Source organism: Ovis aries, chromosome 6 (genome assembly GCF_016772045.2).
Source record: "Ovis aries strain OAR_USU_Benz2616 breed Rambouillet chromosome 6, ARS-UI_Ramb_v3.0, whole genome shotgun sequence".
NCBI classification, from domain to species: domain Eukaryota; kingdom Metazoa; phylum Chordata; class Mammalia; order Artiodactyla; family Bovidae; genus Ovis; species Ovis aries.
Window position 1 is genome coordinate 92,905,451 of NC_056059.1, and position 18,339 is coordinate 92,923,789.

Genomic DNA, 18,339 nt, shown 5'->3' on the forward strand with positions numbered 1-18,339 from the left:
GGAGAGATCACAACAGACAACACAGAAATACAAAGGATCATAAGAGACTACTATCAGCAATTATATGCCAATAAAATGGACAACTAGGAAGAAATGGACAAATTCTTAGAAAAGTACAACTTTCCAAAACTGAACCAGGAAGAAATAGAAAATCTTAACAGACTCATCACAAGCACAGAAATTGAAACTGTAATCAGAAATCTTCCAGCAAACAAAAGCCCAGGTCCAGGTGGCTTCACAGCTGAATTCTACCAAAAATTTAGAGAAGAAAGCTAACACCTATCCTATTCAAACTCTTCCAGAAAATTGCAGAGGAAGGTAAACTTCCAAACTCATTCTATGAGGCCAACATCACCCTAATACCAGAACCTGACAAAGATGCCACAAAAAAAGAAAACTACAGGCCAATATCACTGATGAACATAGATGCAAAAATCCTTAACAAAATTCTAGCAATCAGAATCCAACAACACATTAAAAAGATCATACACCATGACCAAGTGGGCTTTATCCCAGGCATGCAAGGATTCTTCAATATCCACAAATCAAACAATGTAATACACCACATTAACAAATTGAAAAATAAAAGCCATATTACTATCTCAATAGATGCAGAGAAAGCCTTTGACAAAATTCAACATCCATTTACAATAAAAACTCTCCAGAAAGCAGGAATAGAAGGAACATACCTCAGCATAATAAAAGCTATATACGACAAACCCACAGCAAACATTATCCTCAATGGTGAAAAATTGAAAGCATTTCCCCTAAAGTCAGGAAAAAGACAAGGGTGCCCACTTTCACCACTACTATTCAACATAGTTTTGGAAGTTTTGGCTATAGCAATCAGAGCAGAAAAAGAAATAAAAGGAATCCAAACTGGAAAAGAAGTGAAACTCTCACTGTTTGCAGATGACATGATCCTCTACATAGAAAACCCTAAAGACTCCACCAGAAAATTACTAGAGCTAATCAATGAATACATTAAAGTTGCAGGATATAACATCAACATGCAGAAATCCCTTACATTACTATACAGTAATAATGATGAAACAGAAAGAGAAATTAAGGAAACAATTCCATTCACCATTGCAACAAAAAGAATAAAATTCTTAGGAATATATCTACCTAAAGAAACTAAAGACCTATATATAGAAAACTATAAAACACTGGTGAAAGAAATAAAAAAGGACACTAATAGATGGAGAAATATACTGTATTCACAGATCAGAAGAATCAATATAGTGAAAATGAGTATACTACCCACAGCAATCTATAGATTCAATGCAATCCCTATCAAGCTACTAACAATATTTTTCACAGAACTAGAACAAATAATTTCACAATTTGTATGGAAATACAAAAACCTCAAATAGCCAAACCAATCTTGGGAAAGAAGAATGGAACTGGAGGAATCAACCTGCATGACTTCAGGCTCTACTGCAAAGCCACAGTCATCAAAACAGTACTGTACTGGCACAAAGACAGAAATATAGATCAATGGAACAAAATAGCCCAGAGATAAATCCACGCACCTATGGATACCTTATCTTTGAAAAAGGAGGCAAGAATATACAATGGAGAAAAGACAATCACTTTAACAAGTGGTGCTGGGAAAACTGGTCAACCACTTGTAAAAAATGAAACTAGATCACTTTCTAACACTGTACACAAAAATAAACTCAAAATGGATTAAAGATCTAAACATAAGACCAGAAACTATAAAACTCCTAGTGGAGAACATAGGCAAAACACTCTCCGACATAAATCACAGCAGGATCCTCTATGACCCACCTCCCAGAATATTGGAAATAAAAGCAAAAATAAACAAGTGGGACCTAATTAAAATTAAAAGCTTCTGCACAACAAAGGAAACTAAGCAAGGTGAAAAGACAGCCTTCAGAATGGGAGAAAAATAATAGCGAATTAAGCAACTGACAAAGAACTAATCTCAAAAATATACAAGCAACTCCTGCAGCTCAATTCCAGAAAAATAAAGGACCCAATCAAAAAATGGGCCAAATAATTAAACAGACATTTCTCCAAAGAAGACATACAGATGGCTAACAAACACATGAAAAGATGCTCAACATCACTCATTATCAGAGAAACGCAAATCAAAACCACAATTAGATACCATTTCACACCCGACAGAATGGCTATTATCCAAAAGTCTACAAGCAATAAATGCTGGAGAGGGTGTGGAGAAAAGGGAACCCTCTTACACTGTTGGTGGGAATGCAAACTAGTACAGCCACTATGGAGAACAGTGTGGAGATTCCTTAAAAACTGGAAATAGAACTGCCATATGACCCAGCAATCCCACTGCTGGGCATACACACCGAGGAAACCAGAATTGAAAGAGACAGGTGTACCCCAATGTTCATCGCAGCACTGTTTATAATAGCCAGGACATGGAAGCAACCTAGATGTCCATCAGCAGATGAATGGATAAGAAAGCTGTGGTACATATATACAATGGAGTATTACTCAGCCATTAAAAAGAATACATGTGAATCAGTTCTAATGAGATGGATGAAACTGGAGCCTATTACACAGAGTGAAGTAAGCCAGAAAGAAAAACACCAATACAATGTACTAATACATATATATGGAATTTAGAAAGATGGTAATGATAATCCTGTATGCAAGACAACAAAAGAGACACAGATGTGTAGAACAGTCTTTTGGACTCTCTGGGAGAGGGCGAGAGTGAGATGATTTGGGAGAATGGCGTTGAAACATGTATTCATTTCATATGTGAAATGAATCACCAGTGCAGGTTCGATGCATGATACAGGATGCTCGGGGCTGGTGCACTGGGATGACCTAAAAGGATGGTATGGGGAGGGAGGGTTCAGGATGGGGAACATGTACACCCATGGCAGATTCATGTTGATGTATGGCAAAACCAATCCAATATTGTAAAGTAATTAGCCTCTAATTAAAATAATAATAAAAAAGACCCAGCACAGCCAAAATAAATAAATATTCAAAAACTTAAAAAAAAAAAAACCTCATTGGGTCTGACTTTCTTTGCATCTCTTTTTGTGTGTGTGTGTTTAAATATTTTTTAAAAAATGAGGATGTAGCCCCTTGATTGACAAAGAGTTGGCAATGATTGAAGCAGAAGTTCAACCATACGACCAGCAGTTGACAGACCATCATCTGAGCATGCTTGTATAATCCAAAATTTAGGGTCATTCCCTTTATTTTCCTTACCAGAAAATGAATAAGGCTTCCTGCTAACAGTTACCTCCAAGAGTCCCATTCCTGCTGGCAGACACAAGGCATCCAGAGCCTGATTCAGCACATTCATGGTCAGGACTTTGAACCAAATCAAGAGCCTCCTTTTGAATTGGGGGCCAGAGGGGACTTCCAAACGCCTTGAGGTTGGTCAGTGTCCTCAGCTAATTATACTGTTGTTTCAAATATGTAAAAGAGGAACTAGGCTCATGCAAAAATAGTGGGATTCCCCTTTTGCCTCACGGTGGAGTTTTAAGCCTTTGTTCTAAACAGAATGTTCTGTCCTCTCAGTTCTCCTGTTTCAACCCTTCCTGCCTCTTTCCTTTTATAAAATAAACAAAGCAAGATTGCACTTATGGGCCTGTCCCTGTCCAGTGGTTAGATCATTCACCAAACATCTTGGTGTGGACACCCCACTCATGTCACCACAGCTTTGGGTGCTAGAAGGGGACTAAGATGGAGTAGGGGTGGGGAGGATGGTATGTAAGAGTGTCCTGAGGCATCTTGCGAGAAGCCTATTGTACGGTCCTCTGTATCTATGGTCCTACTGTACTTGCTTGAGAGAGATACTCTCAGAGAAGACTATTTCTGGCCAGTAAACTTTTCAGAGAATCACAGGAGACTCTGTTGGCCTGGGTATTTCAAGCTCTATCCACTCCAGCTATCATTTTTTAAGCAAGGATCCTGAAATCCTTGACTGTAAATATAAAATGCAAACTTAACAAGTATGCATGGCTTGATCCTAAGTGGGTTCAAGGGGACTCACCTGAACAAACCCAAATAGCTCCTGGCAGAGCTGAGACCAGCAAACAGATCTCCCTGGGCAAGGTTCTTTCTTGCAGACTACAAGCCTGTTTGTTTTTGGATGTTCCTGTTGTGGCCCAGCTGACCTCTAGATCAAACAGATGTAGGCTCCAAAAGCCCCCAAGCACTTGTTTCTAGGACATCATCCCCATTCACAGGCTTCCGAGCACAACGGGTGCAGAGACATCGGGTGTGGGCTTTTCCACCCTTCCCTCCCCCTCTCTCTACCCCCTACAAATTCAGTCTTTGAGGACAAAATTCTCTATTCCAAACCATCAGGCTGCTCTGTGAGGGCCTTATCTAGTTGACCCTTATCTCGTTCAAACAACACAGGTTTGAACTGCATGGGTCCACTTACACATGGATTTTTTTCCCACTAAATAGTATTACAGTACTATTAGTATTATATTAGTATTATTACAGTACAGTCTGTGGTTGGTAGAATCCAAGACATAGATACAGAGGGTTGACTGTAAAGTTAAGTATGGATTTTCAACTGCAGGGACGGTCAGGGTTCCTAACCCATAGTTGTTCAAGGGTCAACTGTATTATTGACCAAGTGGGTCCCATCTATACTACTCAAGCTTGCAATTGTTTCTACTTGGTTTTGTGCCTCCAAAAATCCTGCAAAGAGGCCTGCTTGGTGGTTAAGAAAAATACTTCTTATTAAATTTTAGAGCTGATACCTGCTGTGGGTAAGACTGGTCCCGTACTTTCAGTACTCACCACCCATACTCCCAACCCCAGGGCATTCAGTTGCTATAGAAGCAACTATTAGCTAAAGTGACAGTCTTCCCTTTTCATTCATATATAACATTTCTCCTCCAAGTTCTGGGTCATTCCTAAATGTGCATAGAGTTCAGTTATTTCCCCCCTGCTATTATGACAATTCAGTTGATCCTCACAACGATGTGAAGTCCTAAGTCAAAAAGATCTTAATCTCTCTGTTAGTTTCCTTGTTTATTAAAAAAAAAAGAAAAGGATTAAGTGGTTTCTCAAGGTAACTCAAGTTGTCTAACTAGAATTCCAAGTCTGACCTATTCAATGTCTTACATAAAGATGTAAGTCTGACTTATATCAAATCCAGGGGTTTTTTCCCAGTTTCATGCTATCTTACTACATGATTTCCTCCCACGTGTTTAAGAATATATTTGTGTGTGTGTACACTTAGTCGTGTCTGATTCTTTGAGGCCCAGTGGACTGTAGCATGCCAGGCTCATCTGTCCATGGGATTCTCCAGGCAAAAATACTGAAGTGGGTTGCCATTTCCTACTCCAGGGGGTCTTCCCAACCCAGGAATTGAACCTGCATCTCTTGGGTCACCTGCATTGGCAGGCAGATTCTTTACAGTTGCACCACCAGGGAAATTTAAAGTTAAAAGATGTTTTCTCTATGGTATTTACTAAAAAGTATCTTCAGGATCAGGCTTCCCTGGTGGCCCAGTGGTAAAGTATCTGCCTGCAAGGCAGGAGTCATAGGAGATGCGGGTTTGATCTTTGAGTTGAGAAGATCCCCTGGAGGAGGAAATGGCAACCCACTCCAGTATTCTTGCCTGGGAAATCCCAGGGACAGAGAAGCTTGGTGGGCTATAGTTGATGGGGTCACAAAGAATGGGACATGACTGAAGTGACTGAGCATGCACACACCTTCAGGATTATGGAGTCAGTTATTGACCACTTCCAAAATACCATCTTCTGCCTTTAGTATTTATATTGTATGATCCTTAAGGTGAGACCCATGCATTTTTTTTTTTCCTGTGGTAGCAAGACTGCCCAGTCGGAGATCTCTGTTGGTGAAGGAGTCAGTATCACCTCTGTTCTTAAATGTCTCTGTGGTTCTCCCTTCCTTCCAACCTCTCCTTCACCTCTCTTATCCAAACTCCTCCTCTATGAGACACAGGTGACAAACTCTTGGGAGTTAGACTAAACTGTTCCACGTTTGATTTCTCTTTCTAGGTCATCCTTTGCATTAAATGGAAATCTAATGTAAGGACAGGATAGACTCAAATCCCACTGCCAACCTCAGTAATCACCAGAGTTTCCTGAAAACAAAGCTATATTAAGTCATATCATTTCAAATGTTTCCAATTTTAGTGCTATAATAGATAGCTGTGTTGTCTGCATGCTGCCACTGCTGCTGCTAAGTTGCTTCAGTCGTGCCCAACTTTGTGCAACCCCATAGACGGCAGCCCACCAGGCTCCCCCATCCCTGGGATTCTCCAGGCAAGAATACTGGAGTGGGTTGCCATTTCCTTCTCCAATGGATGCATGCATGCTAAGTCACCTCAGTCGCATACAACTCTGTGTGACCCTATGGACAGCAGCTCACCAGGCACCTCTGTCCATTGGATTCCCTGCTGCTGCTGCTGCTGCTAAGTCGCTTCAGTCATGTCTGACTCTGTACGACCCCATAGACGGCAGCCCATCAGGCTCCCCATCCCTGGGATTCTCCAGGCAAGAACACTGGAGTGGGTAGCCATTTCCTGCTCCAATGCATGAAAGTGAAAATAGGCAAGAATATTGGCATGGGTTGCCATTTCCTTCTCCAGTGATGTCTGCATAGCACTTAATAATCCTCTTCTCCTAAACTGTCCCTTCTTCCCATTTTAGGAATAAACTCATAGAAGCCATACTTATATAATTCTGTCTCCCTGGCATTAGTAGAGGTTGGATAAACCCTGTCTAACCCAAAGAGGACCAATAAGATATTCTCCTAGGACATGGAATTAAGTCAGCATGTGAGTGGATGGTTGGAAATATAACAATGTAAACTTAAGAAGTGTGGAGCGTGGAGTAGCTGTATTCCATCAATAAGCCTAGGAGAGCAGAGAAAAATGATCTGGACATACAGAAACAGAGATAGGAGAGTTCTGGCACTTTATCAGGCTTAGATTCTTGTCACTTTCTGAGGGCCAGCTGACTTCTTAGGGCAAGAGTCTGTTCAACATCCTCTCACTTTAAAAAACAAACAAAAAATTACAGTTGGTTTACTTGACACTAGAGGATCATAACTTATAGAGCTGGTTAAATTTATCCATAAGCTTCCTCTTTATCCTGACTTCTCATGCTCTTGAACTCTTGCCAGGGTCTGGAGTAGAAACCTTGCCGGAAATTGATTTTTACCCAGGTGTTTATCCTGGTTTCCTTCCTGCCTGCTTCTCTCTACACCCTCCAAGCCACATCTTCTTTATGATATTGTTCTTTCAATCATGCCCACTGCTGACTGGAACTCTCATTTTTCCTATAAATAAACTTTCCTATATACATCACAGCAAAACAGACTACCTCTATACTTTTTTCCTCGAACTGAAACCTAGACATGCTAATTTCTTGGCCATTCATTAGAGAGGAATCTGCTAATTCTCCCAGAAGACCTCAGAATTTGGCATTGAACTCAGTATTAACATCCCGGCTCTGCCCTGTCCACAGATAGAGCATGGATCTTTAGCTGTTCTGATCACCTTCATCAGCAGTACCATGTTATGCCTGTCACCATTTCTATCATCTTATGAAACCTCCCCCTGCCTCAATTTCCAAATGCTCACAAACTCACTGAGGATTTGGTAATCTAGATATGGTCCTACTCTTTGACTTGACTCCACTCATCCCAAGAAATATTCACATCCAAGTCACTGTCTCACCCTTTATTTCAGTCTATTTTTAACCATATGTTCCCATGAATTTCATGCAACAAACATGAATATGCCTTTGTGGCAAACACTGTAGATTGCCTGCCCTGTGGGTACTTACCTCCCCTACAGATTCTTTACTCATTTGAGGCTGATACTTACTCATTGAGGCTGATACTTACTCATTGAGGCTGATACCCAGCCTCTTTGACAACTAGCTTATTAGTGGCTAAGCGACCCAGTCATGATCAAGGAAATGTAAGAAAAAATTTCAGAAATGTTTCCTTAACTGATAAAAGGAGAGAAGCCAGGGAGGAGACCCTGAGTCTCCTTTTCTGCTTTTGGATTTTGTCATGTGAGGATACCATGCTTGGAGCTACTGCAGTTATCCTGTAGCTCTGACCAGCTCCTGCGGTTGGTAGAAAAGACAGAAAACTGTAGTTCTTGATGATATTGTGGGGCTTTCAGACCAACACTGCAACCAGCTACTTCTGGGTTTCTTGTTACTGGGCAAAAGTACACTCCTAATATTTGTCACTTTTAGATCAGGACTGCTGCTACTTGTAGTTGAAAGCAACTTTTTACGCTATTTAGTAAACCAAGAAAAACAGCATCAAAAACACTCAAGTCTTACAGTAGAGGAGGTTAGATATATAATTGTTGAAGAATTAAAATCTCAAAGTAATAATTTCCCTAGTTTTATTAGCAAGAAGATATACAAGAATAGCAATGAATGGTAACTTGGCATTTCTGACTCTATTAGCTATTTGTAAGTTGCAAAGCACCATAAAATAGTGGTTAACTGGAGTAGGCTAAAGGGCTACCACATGGACACCAGAAGACTCTGCTACAAGACTTTCCTTTGTTCCAGATATTATGCTAGGCTCTGCTGCTGCTGCTGCTGCTAAGTTGCTTCAGTCATGTCCAACTCTGTGCGACCCCATAGCTGGCAGCCCACCAGGCTCTGCCGTCTCTGGGATTCTCCAGGCAAGAACACTGGAGTGGGTTGCCATTTCCTACTCCAGTGCAGGAAAGTGAAAAGTGAAAGTGAAGTCGCTCAGTCGTGTCCGACTCCTAGCAACCCCATGGACTGCAATCTATCAGCCTCCTCCGTCCATGGGATTTTCCAGTCAAGAGTACTAGAGTGGGATGCCATTGCTTTCTCTGATGCTAGGCTCTGGAGGTATCTATTAACTTGCTGGTCTTAGGATTCCTTTAAACTCAAAATTTATTGAGGACTCCAAAAAACTTTTGTTCATATAGGTTTTATTCATTGGTATTTCCTAAATTGATATTGAAACTGTACTTTTTGATAGTGAAAGCGTTAGTCGTTCAGTTGGGTCTGACTCTTTGTAACCCCATGGACTGTAGCTCGCCAGGCTCCTCTATCCACAGAATTCTCCAGGCAAGAATACTGGGTATAGTGGGTAGCCATTGTCTTCTTCAGATCTTACAACCCAGAGCATGAACCTGGGTCTCCTGCATTGCAGGCAGATTCTTTACCATCTGAGCCACCAGAGAAGCCCCTTACTTCTTGATAAAGACCATGCATTTAAGAAAGAAGAGCAGACAAGATTACACTTTCCTCACCAAATTCATCAGTCTCCTACAAGGTACTCCTAACTGGGAGCTTTTGCTCTCGGTATATAGGAAGAGAAAACTAATACCAATATCACCTGTATCTCAAAGTAAAGGACCCTATTACATGCTAGAAGGGAACTCCAAGTTTGTTTTCCCTGGAGCTACCACATCAGTTCCAAGATTTGATAAAGCTATGCCTTTGGTGCAATGGCTTCAATGAATAGCTAAATACCCAATGGACTTAAACTATCCCTTTTCTACTACCACAGACTGGGTACTCTCGGTATTCCCAGCTTGGAGAAATCTAGGGATAAAAAGTTGATTACATACATACTTACATAAATTATATGTAATTCAAACTTAAGGTAAACACAGAGAGTATAAGTGTCTTAGCTGTCAAAACAACAGACTATGGCAAAGTTTGCATGTAAACACAATGCTGAGATTGCCATCCCAGCGCAACATAGGGACATGAAAAAGAAAATAGGGAAAGAAATACTAGAAACTGGTACATTAACAAGCAAACTATAAATTCACAAAAATGCATAGTGAGTCACTTGGATACAGAAGACATCTGTGAGAAGGCCATGTGAAAAGAGCCACTGGGTCCGAGAAATGTCTTATAGGGAATCTGGAGGAAGGACGTAGAATGCGTCAGCTCCCTTCTACCTCCCATTGGTCAAAATTTTCTTACAGAAGAGTAACTCATCCACACCACCAGACTGTGTTACTTGGCCACTCCAAGTACCTGCCAAGTGAGCCAGAGCCTCCATGGGTCTGGTTAAGTTAAACCTTGACAAGAGAGCTTCTATAGGTGCTGTTATGATGGCACCATGGAAGCTGTGCCCCAGAAGAGGATGAGATGACTGGTAGTATTTAGAGTTGAGGCTACAGTAGCAGTGACCACTGAACAAGGTTGGGATTGGAGTTGAGCAGTCTGGAAAGATGCATAAACAATCTGGTATAAACGTCACTTGACTAAAATGTGACTTCATGCATACATCCGGATGTTGGGGCTTTCCTGATGGCTCAGGCAGTAAAGAATTGGCCATGCAGGGACCACAATTTCTACAACATTTTATATCTAGGTATTTGCCAGTTATTAGAAACACACAGGGACAAGCCGTCTAGGATGGACCAATAGCCTAATCAATACAGCCATTTCTGCACTCTCCTTCAAAAGCCACTCTGCTTTACTTAATGCATTAGAAGATAACTTCCGTATAAATTGTTTGAAGCTTATTTGTTGCCAAACAAGAGAAAAACTGGGTATCATTTTCCTTTAGTTTCTTTTATTATTTTTGAGTCCTGTGATGACTGGTACTATTTGAACATTGTTGGGTTTTAAGTTTAAAAAAAAAAGAAAAAGGAACAAATATTAGCAGTCACAATTAATGGTCAAGAGACTGCTCACTGCTTAGTTGGTGGTCCCTGGGGCATCTTTACTTTGACGGATGGTTCTTAATAGTACTGTATTGTGTAACTTAGAGTTCAAAAATCCCCCAATGTCACAATACATCAGCATTTCAAGGCTTTTTTTTTTTTTTCATCTAGGTTCCAGAATATGGCACCAACATAAAGCAATGAGCTTTTTATGAATCTGGGATTCCGAATAGCCATGTATTGTCCTTACTTGAAATAGATAAAGCTTTTTAAAAAGTGGCTGATTCTTTACACTACCATGACATACACAGTAGGACTCCTTTAAGAATGCCAATCATCTACCACTCACTTTCACTTCAGTACACACCATCTTTGAAGATCTAGAGTCTAAATATGGTTTAACCTCTCCATCTGCCACCCCAAATTCTTGAATAGCAAAGAAGAGAAGGAGAGGGTCAAATGCCCATTCCCATGTGGGTGTTTTTTTTTTCATAATCATTTAATTCTTTAGAGCATTAAGCACCAATCTTAAGCACCAATCTATAGTTGAAAAGGAACAGTCTTCTAAAACTTGGCAATTATTCACAGTTTACTTCTTTTTTTAGTCTTAAAAATGAAGGGACGCTATCTTTTATTTCACAAGTTCTCTTTAACACTTCTTTGAGTTAGCTTCCCAAACACTAATATAAACTTATACAAATTCAATCAAATCTAATCCTACCACAAATATAACCACCACCTGTGTCTTAGAGAAAGTGACTCCTGGATGGGTGGGAATTAGCAAGGGCATGGATTCCACAGAATATTTCATTTATTTTATGATTTTATTGTGACAGGTTCAGGTCTGAGATGAGGGAAATGGAAACAGCTTTGTTATAAAGAATCACACATTATAACACTTCTAATTCAAATTAAGCTTTTTTACAGGAAAATTACAAATGTATGAATGTTCTAAGAGCTGACTATACCCTTTCAAGTTCACTTTTTCTCCCAACAGATTTAATCTTTTGCCATAATGTAATCCAGAGAAAAAGAATCACTTGTCCCATATCAGACATAATGGGAAACTACACAACCCCAAGAATATGGGGGCAAGGAGTGCTCTTCTTTGACCAACCAGCAGGTCAAAGGTGACCTATGTTACCACTCCTATGAAATAATGTGTTTCTCTATGACATGGAAATCAGACTTGATTTTAGACCACATAGTAGGGCTTTCCTCTTGATGTGAAACTAGTAACACCAGCAACAGTGTTTTTTTTTTTTCTTTATTCTTTTTTATTCTCAAACTGATTGTTAATGAGAAAAAACATGGAGCAGTTAACAATGCAACTCAAGTATTAGTCTTCTCTTTCCAACTCAAGCACCAAAATAGGATACTCCTTTTCATGATATTCTGGCCATCATGTTCATTCTTTCTGTTTTGGCTTCAGAGTCCTTTCCTAAAGGAAATATGCTACCTGGCATTCTATATTACTCCGAATTTCCAGGAGGAAAAATAAGACAAATGAAGTGACATCTAAAAACACCAGGGATTATGTTTTTAAAAACAAGACAATAATTTGACCTTCTTGCTTCAATTCTTCTCTATAGTAACTTGATGAAATATTTATCAAAGTCCAAGAGATTATTGATATGCAATAATGACTACACATTAATGGAGCTATTCATCATAAACTCATCACTGAAGTAACTGGAAAAGAAACTTATTCTCTTTATACAGTATTGAAACAACCAAATCATTCACAGATCCATAAAGTGCAAAACTCTAAGTATTATTAAATAATAACTGATAACTCTTTAATACTGCAACATCTTGAAATACCTTCCAAATGACCAAACACAGATTAAATTTTGTTCAGAAATAACTTCCGTTTCTTTTACACAGAATGGTATATTTAAAAAAACTAGTAATCCATGTAGGATATACATAAAACCCTGAACTGACTGGATTGCTCAATGAATAATACTCCACACTGCTTTGCTATTATAGATAAATGAGCTTATAATGCAATGAAACCCATTTAAGAAGCTCTAGTCTATAGAATGACACGTTCAAATTGTTTGGTCCTATTAGTTTTATTAACAAAAATCTCCGCTTCCTTTATAAGATGTTTAATTCCTCTGAATATTACCTTTAAAAGGCTTGACTTGATTGTTGTCAAAATAAACCACAGGTCAAGTGCAACCCTCCAGTCTCCAGTCTATAGGCTTGACATGAGTTTCAGCTTTGCGTAAGCCAGACCTTCTCACGAGGTTTTCATTGGAGATTTCACAGTCTAAGGTTAACACTTTCCACAAAGTATCCCTCCCTTTTCTAGGCTTTGGGTAGAATGTCAAATTAATAATGACATGTGGTGTTCCTTAGCATAACCTGCTAAAATGTGATAATTTCCTTGGAAGAAAAGCCATGGGCTGCAATCACACGTCTGAGCTGACAGACATCCAAATGAATCCTATATAAAAAGAAAAGGTTGGTGTCTTCTGGAATATAAATGTCCACGTTTAATAAATTTAAACAGGTCCCAACATAAACATCTTCAAACTTGATGGGTTTTACATGACTCATCATTTCATAGATTATCAGCACCAAATCTCTGGACATTATATAAGGCAACCCACTGCAGTAAGGAGGGAATACCTTGAAGAGATATTCCTGGTATGAAATAAGGTTTTTTTGGTAAAATCCTCTATAGGAATAATTACCAACTAGACGATAGGGCAATGGCACCCCACTCCAGTACTCTTGCCTGGAAAATCCCATGGATGGAGGAGCCTGGTAGGCTGCAGTCCATGGGGTCGCTAAGAGTTGGACACGACTGAGCGACTTCACTCTGACTTTTCACTTTCATACATTGGAGAAGGAAATGGCAACCCTCTCCAGTGTTCTTGCCTAGAGAATCCCAGGGATGGGGGAGCCCGGTGGGCTGCTGTCTATGGGGTTGCACAGAGTTGGACACGACTGAAGTGACTTAGCAGCAGCAGCAGAGGATAACCTGCGAAAAACTCTGAGTGGTTTAAATCTAAAAGATACTTCACTACATTGCTGAATTGACGAAAACGTCAGTGTCTGTCTTCATGATATGCCTGGCGCTGGGGCAAAACTCAGTTACCCACCTAAATGCCATAATGGTTTTCAAGGTCAGATTATTGTATATGTCTAAAAACTCTTGTCGTATTATGTCTCCATAAAGCAGGTGTTCATCCTCTAAGGATAATGCTAACACTTTGTCTTCCTTTTCAGCCTGTTGGATTAATAAAAAAAATGTAAGAACTTTATATCCCTACCAAGACTGCTTTTCACCCTAAGTAACTCTAATGGCCTGCCTGACTTTCACATCTGAGGGGTGTGAGGTCACCAGGATGACAAGAAATGGGTTTTAATGAGAGCAATTTGAATGCTCTTGAAGTGTGAAATGGAAATCTTGTCTATAAATGGGTTCATACTCATAGAAGTACATCCAGTTCACACACTTGATCACATTTGTAGACTGATACCAGCAGACTGAGGTACCACATCACCAGGAAACTCAGCAGGGACATCAGCAGGAGGCTCCATTTCAGGGATCTCAGTGAAATCCTAGCCGGAAGGGTGGTCAGGAGTGCCGGGGCCATTCACAGCAGCTCAGAAGCATGCAAGCCTCAGGTTTGTCTTGACTTTTCTCTTCTGAGTGAAAGACCTTCAATTTCACCAACTGAGCATTCGATATGAGCAACTGAGCTTTCGACTGATGCTGAAGCTGAAACTCCAATACTTTGGCCACCTGATGCAAAGAACTGACTCATTTGAAAAGACCCTGATGTTGGGAAAGATTGAAGGCGGGAGGAGAAAGGGACAACAGAGGATGAGATGGTTGGATGGCATCACTGACTCAATGGACATGAATATGAGTAAGCTCTGGGAGTTGGTGATGGACAGGGAGGCCTGGCGTGCTGCACTCCATGGGGCTGCAAAGAGTCAGACACGACTGAGTGACTGAAATGAACTGAACTGAGTATTTGACAGCAAGTAGCAGTCAAAATAATGCTTGCAATTTCTACTGAAAAACAGAGACTCTCAGATTGGCTTAAAATTCTGCTTATAAGAATTCTGCTTATAAGACACATGCCCGTAGAATTTCAGATGAGACTAAAGTACCAGCTGAATTGTTCTGTTTTTCACATTCCATGCTTTAATTTTAAGATTTGTCCTGGTAGGGCAGCTGAACATTGCCAAGGCCAGAGCCCCAGGGCTTGGCTGATCACGGCTCCACCCCAGCAGGGCTCAGGAGGGGGTCTGAGGAGTAGGTGGCACCACCCTGCCTGCCTCCCTGCCAATCAGCCCTGGCCTGGTGTCCCTCCATGAGGGTATTTTTATCAGCGCTTTCAGTGTGTCCTTTATCTCCTCCTCTATATCTATTGCCTCCACATTTCCTGTCTACCCACAGCTTGATCCACTTCTGGCCCTTGCTGGATGCTTCAGGAGGACACATTATCAGACTAATTGTTCACAATGCATAAAAGCGCATCATCTGACATGTGTGAATGCCTAAATAGCACTCTGCAGCGCTTCACTGGCTCAAAGCCTACTACTCGCACATCAAGGGTGGTCAGCAAGCCCAGAAGCTGCAAAAAAGAGAGAAACTGTTTGAATACATGAACATTCAACAGCTCCAAGGCTGGAGATTCATGTTAGTGATGATTTCCGTGCTAGTGATGGTGATATGTGAGGCTTGGAAGAAACAGCGCCCCTCCCTCCCAGCTACACCCACTCAACTCATACAACACAGTAGTCCCTGACTAGGCAGCCTTGGGAATTGACATCCTAATGTCAGAGATGCCTTCTCCGAGTTAAGGGGCTGTCCTTTTCAAGGTGGAGATTTCTGCAGGGCAAAGGCTACTGCTATTGCCTAGTGGGTTTATTAGGACTAGAATCTTCCATTCTCTTGTCTAAGTCCACGTAGATAAAAAATCTAAGTGATCCTGGGTGAGACATGGAAGGAGAAAATTGAGGGCAGAGAAAGATAGTCCAGGTGAGTTGGGAAGTAGGGTGAGATTCCTTGGAGTCAGCCCTGTTGGATATGGGGGAAAAAGACCCATGACCAGTTTTACCTTCTCCCCTTTGCTCAGGTTCATCTGGGAAACATGATTTCTGAAACTGAGAATGGGGTGGGCCATATACAACTACTCAAATTCCATTACTTCATTCTCTCATGTCATCTTTTTCAACAGCCACAACAGTCTCAGCTCAAATGCACACTTATTGCCTAAGTCATGAGCAACAACTTGGTGTTACAAGTTAGTTATTATTAAGATAAATACTTCAAATCTTCAGCCATTTCCTCTTGCTTGGTTAATAACTTTGAACTTTGAACAGGATCACAGCCTGCCCTGTTTCAGATATATTCTTGGATAGAACAGAAAGGGTGAATAATAGCTAACCTACCTTGCTTTGCATATAAACCTAGTTCACCTATGTCTATGGAATCGCGCCAGACTCCCTTGCATGCTCTAAAAGGCCTTTCGCGGTCTGAGTTCAGTGGCCTCTTCAGCTTTGCTTCTTGTCACACTTCCATTTACACCACTTGCTCCTGCCATACCAAAAGGCTTGCAACTTTCCCATATACACATTTCTTCAGCCTGAAATGCTACCCTTCATCCAGTGCCTTAATTTCAGAGTATTTCACGTAATTATACTCTGATCAAGTATTATCGCTTTTAGAACGTCAGATTTTCCTGACAAGCTCTCTGAAGAGCTTAATGAAATTAACCCCATTTTCATTTATAGAGTTCCCTTCTTTAGGGTTTTTCTCATTTATTTACTTTTCCTATTAGTTCCCGGAGGTCAGAGATTGTCCTCTTGTCCTATTTTCTCTGTATCTCCAGTGTCTACTACACAGTAGGTACTCTTATTAGCTGATTAAGGGGATATAAACAACTTGTACTTCCAAAACATTTCTTTCCATAAGTTGTCTAGATTCCATCATCAAATACTTATTAACAAATTTTAATGGCAGAGTGCAGACAATTGCACAGTTAGACTGTTTCCACCTTTATTTTCCTCCATCATCTTTTCTTAGACTGTAAAACTCAGTAAGTAACTGATTCCAGCTCCATGAGTTGTTCGGATATCCATGCTGCTTCAATTCAGAGGTTCCACTCGGCTTTCTCTGTGCTTGGTAATTGAACACCAACCTCATAGGTAGTAAGAAATGAACTGTGATTTGATATGATTACAGTGAACCATGTTTATTTTGTGTGTATGTATAAGGCTTCTCAACTTGCTCGGTCTTTTACATGGCAAACGAATTTTATGTTTGTTTTCCCTTAGTGCCAAGTGAAGGATATTTATGTCTGAATGAAAAGGAAAAATATTTTAGTTAAATATAACTTCACCCAGGAGAAAGGATTCTGAGCAGAGAGAAGAGCAGGGGACCCTAGGAATCTGTCTCCTAACAATTGCATAGGCAGAATCTTTGTGATGTAAATATTTTATAACTCTGGGGTCTGTAGAAGGCTTAGACTTTCAGGATAAGATGTAGAAGGTAAATTGTGATTAATTTTGGTCATTTTCAGCTCTTAGCGCAGGAGCAACTGCCACCTACCCACACCCCCACCCTCCCTCTACATGGCAGGCAGCTGTATATGTGTTCTCTTCACACAGCTTGCAGGAACCAAGATGAGCAATGAGTACCTTATCCTCCAAATATTGAAGATCTGTGCTCTGGTTGCTGAGTGCTGCTTCTGACCACAGAAGATCAGATAGTCTCTCACCTTATAAGTAACTACTTTAAGTGGAAATGGATTTACATTTGTAAATGTAAACTCTCCAATCAAAAGACAGAGACTGGTAGAATGGATAAAAATGCATGACTCAATTACATGCTATCTATAAGAGATACAATTGACACCCAAGGACACAAAACAGATTGCAAATGATGGAAAAAGATATTCCATGTAAATAGTAACCAAGAGAGCTAGAATGGCCATATTAAGATCAGACAAAATAGACTTAAATCAAAAGTATTTACAAGAGACAAAGAAGGACATTGTATATTCATAGAAGTTTCAATATAGCAAGAAGATACAACAATTACAAATGCACCCTTACCTAATGAAAGAGCAATAAAAATATATGAAGTAAAAATTGACAGACTTGGAAAGAGAAATAAGCAGTTCTACAATAATAGTTGGAGAGCTTAAATAGCTGTCTCATAATAATGAAAGACAGAAGATAAGTAAGGAAAAGAGAACTTGATGCAATAAATCAACTAGATCTCACAGATTTATACAGAACATTCCATTATATACATTATTCTTAAGTGTACAGGGACATTTTCCAAGATAGACAATAAGTTAGGCCATAAATTAACTCTCAATAGGTTAAAAAAGATAGATATCATACAAAATATCTTCTCTGATCACAATGGGATGAAATTAGAAATCCGTACCATACAGAAAGCTGGAAAATTCATGAAATTATACAAATTAAACAACACAGTTTAAACAACCAAGGCATCAAAAAAGAAATCACAAGGGAAATTAGAAAATACTTAGGAACAAATGAAAACACAAGATCTGAAAACTTATAGGACACAGCAAAAGTGGTGTTGAGGAGCAAGTTTATAGCTATAAATACTTTGCATCCATGTATGTTATTAATTAAATTCTCCCAATACACCAGTAGGTTAGTCATTAGAAAAACATTAAAAAATTTAA

The 18,339-nt window shown here is 39.9% G+C and overlaps 1 pseudogene; it reads right to left on the reverse strand.

Annotated features, from left to right (window-relative positions):
* Window positions 1-12,982: 12,982 nt before the first annotated feature.
* LOC101110845 (UDP-GalNAc:beta-1,3-N-acetylgalactosaminyltransferase 1-like) lies at window positions 12,983-14,757 on the reverse strand (annotated as a pseudogene).
* Window positions 14,758-18,339: the final 3,582 nt, after the last annotated feature.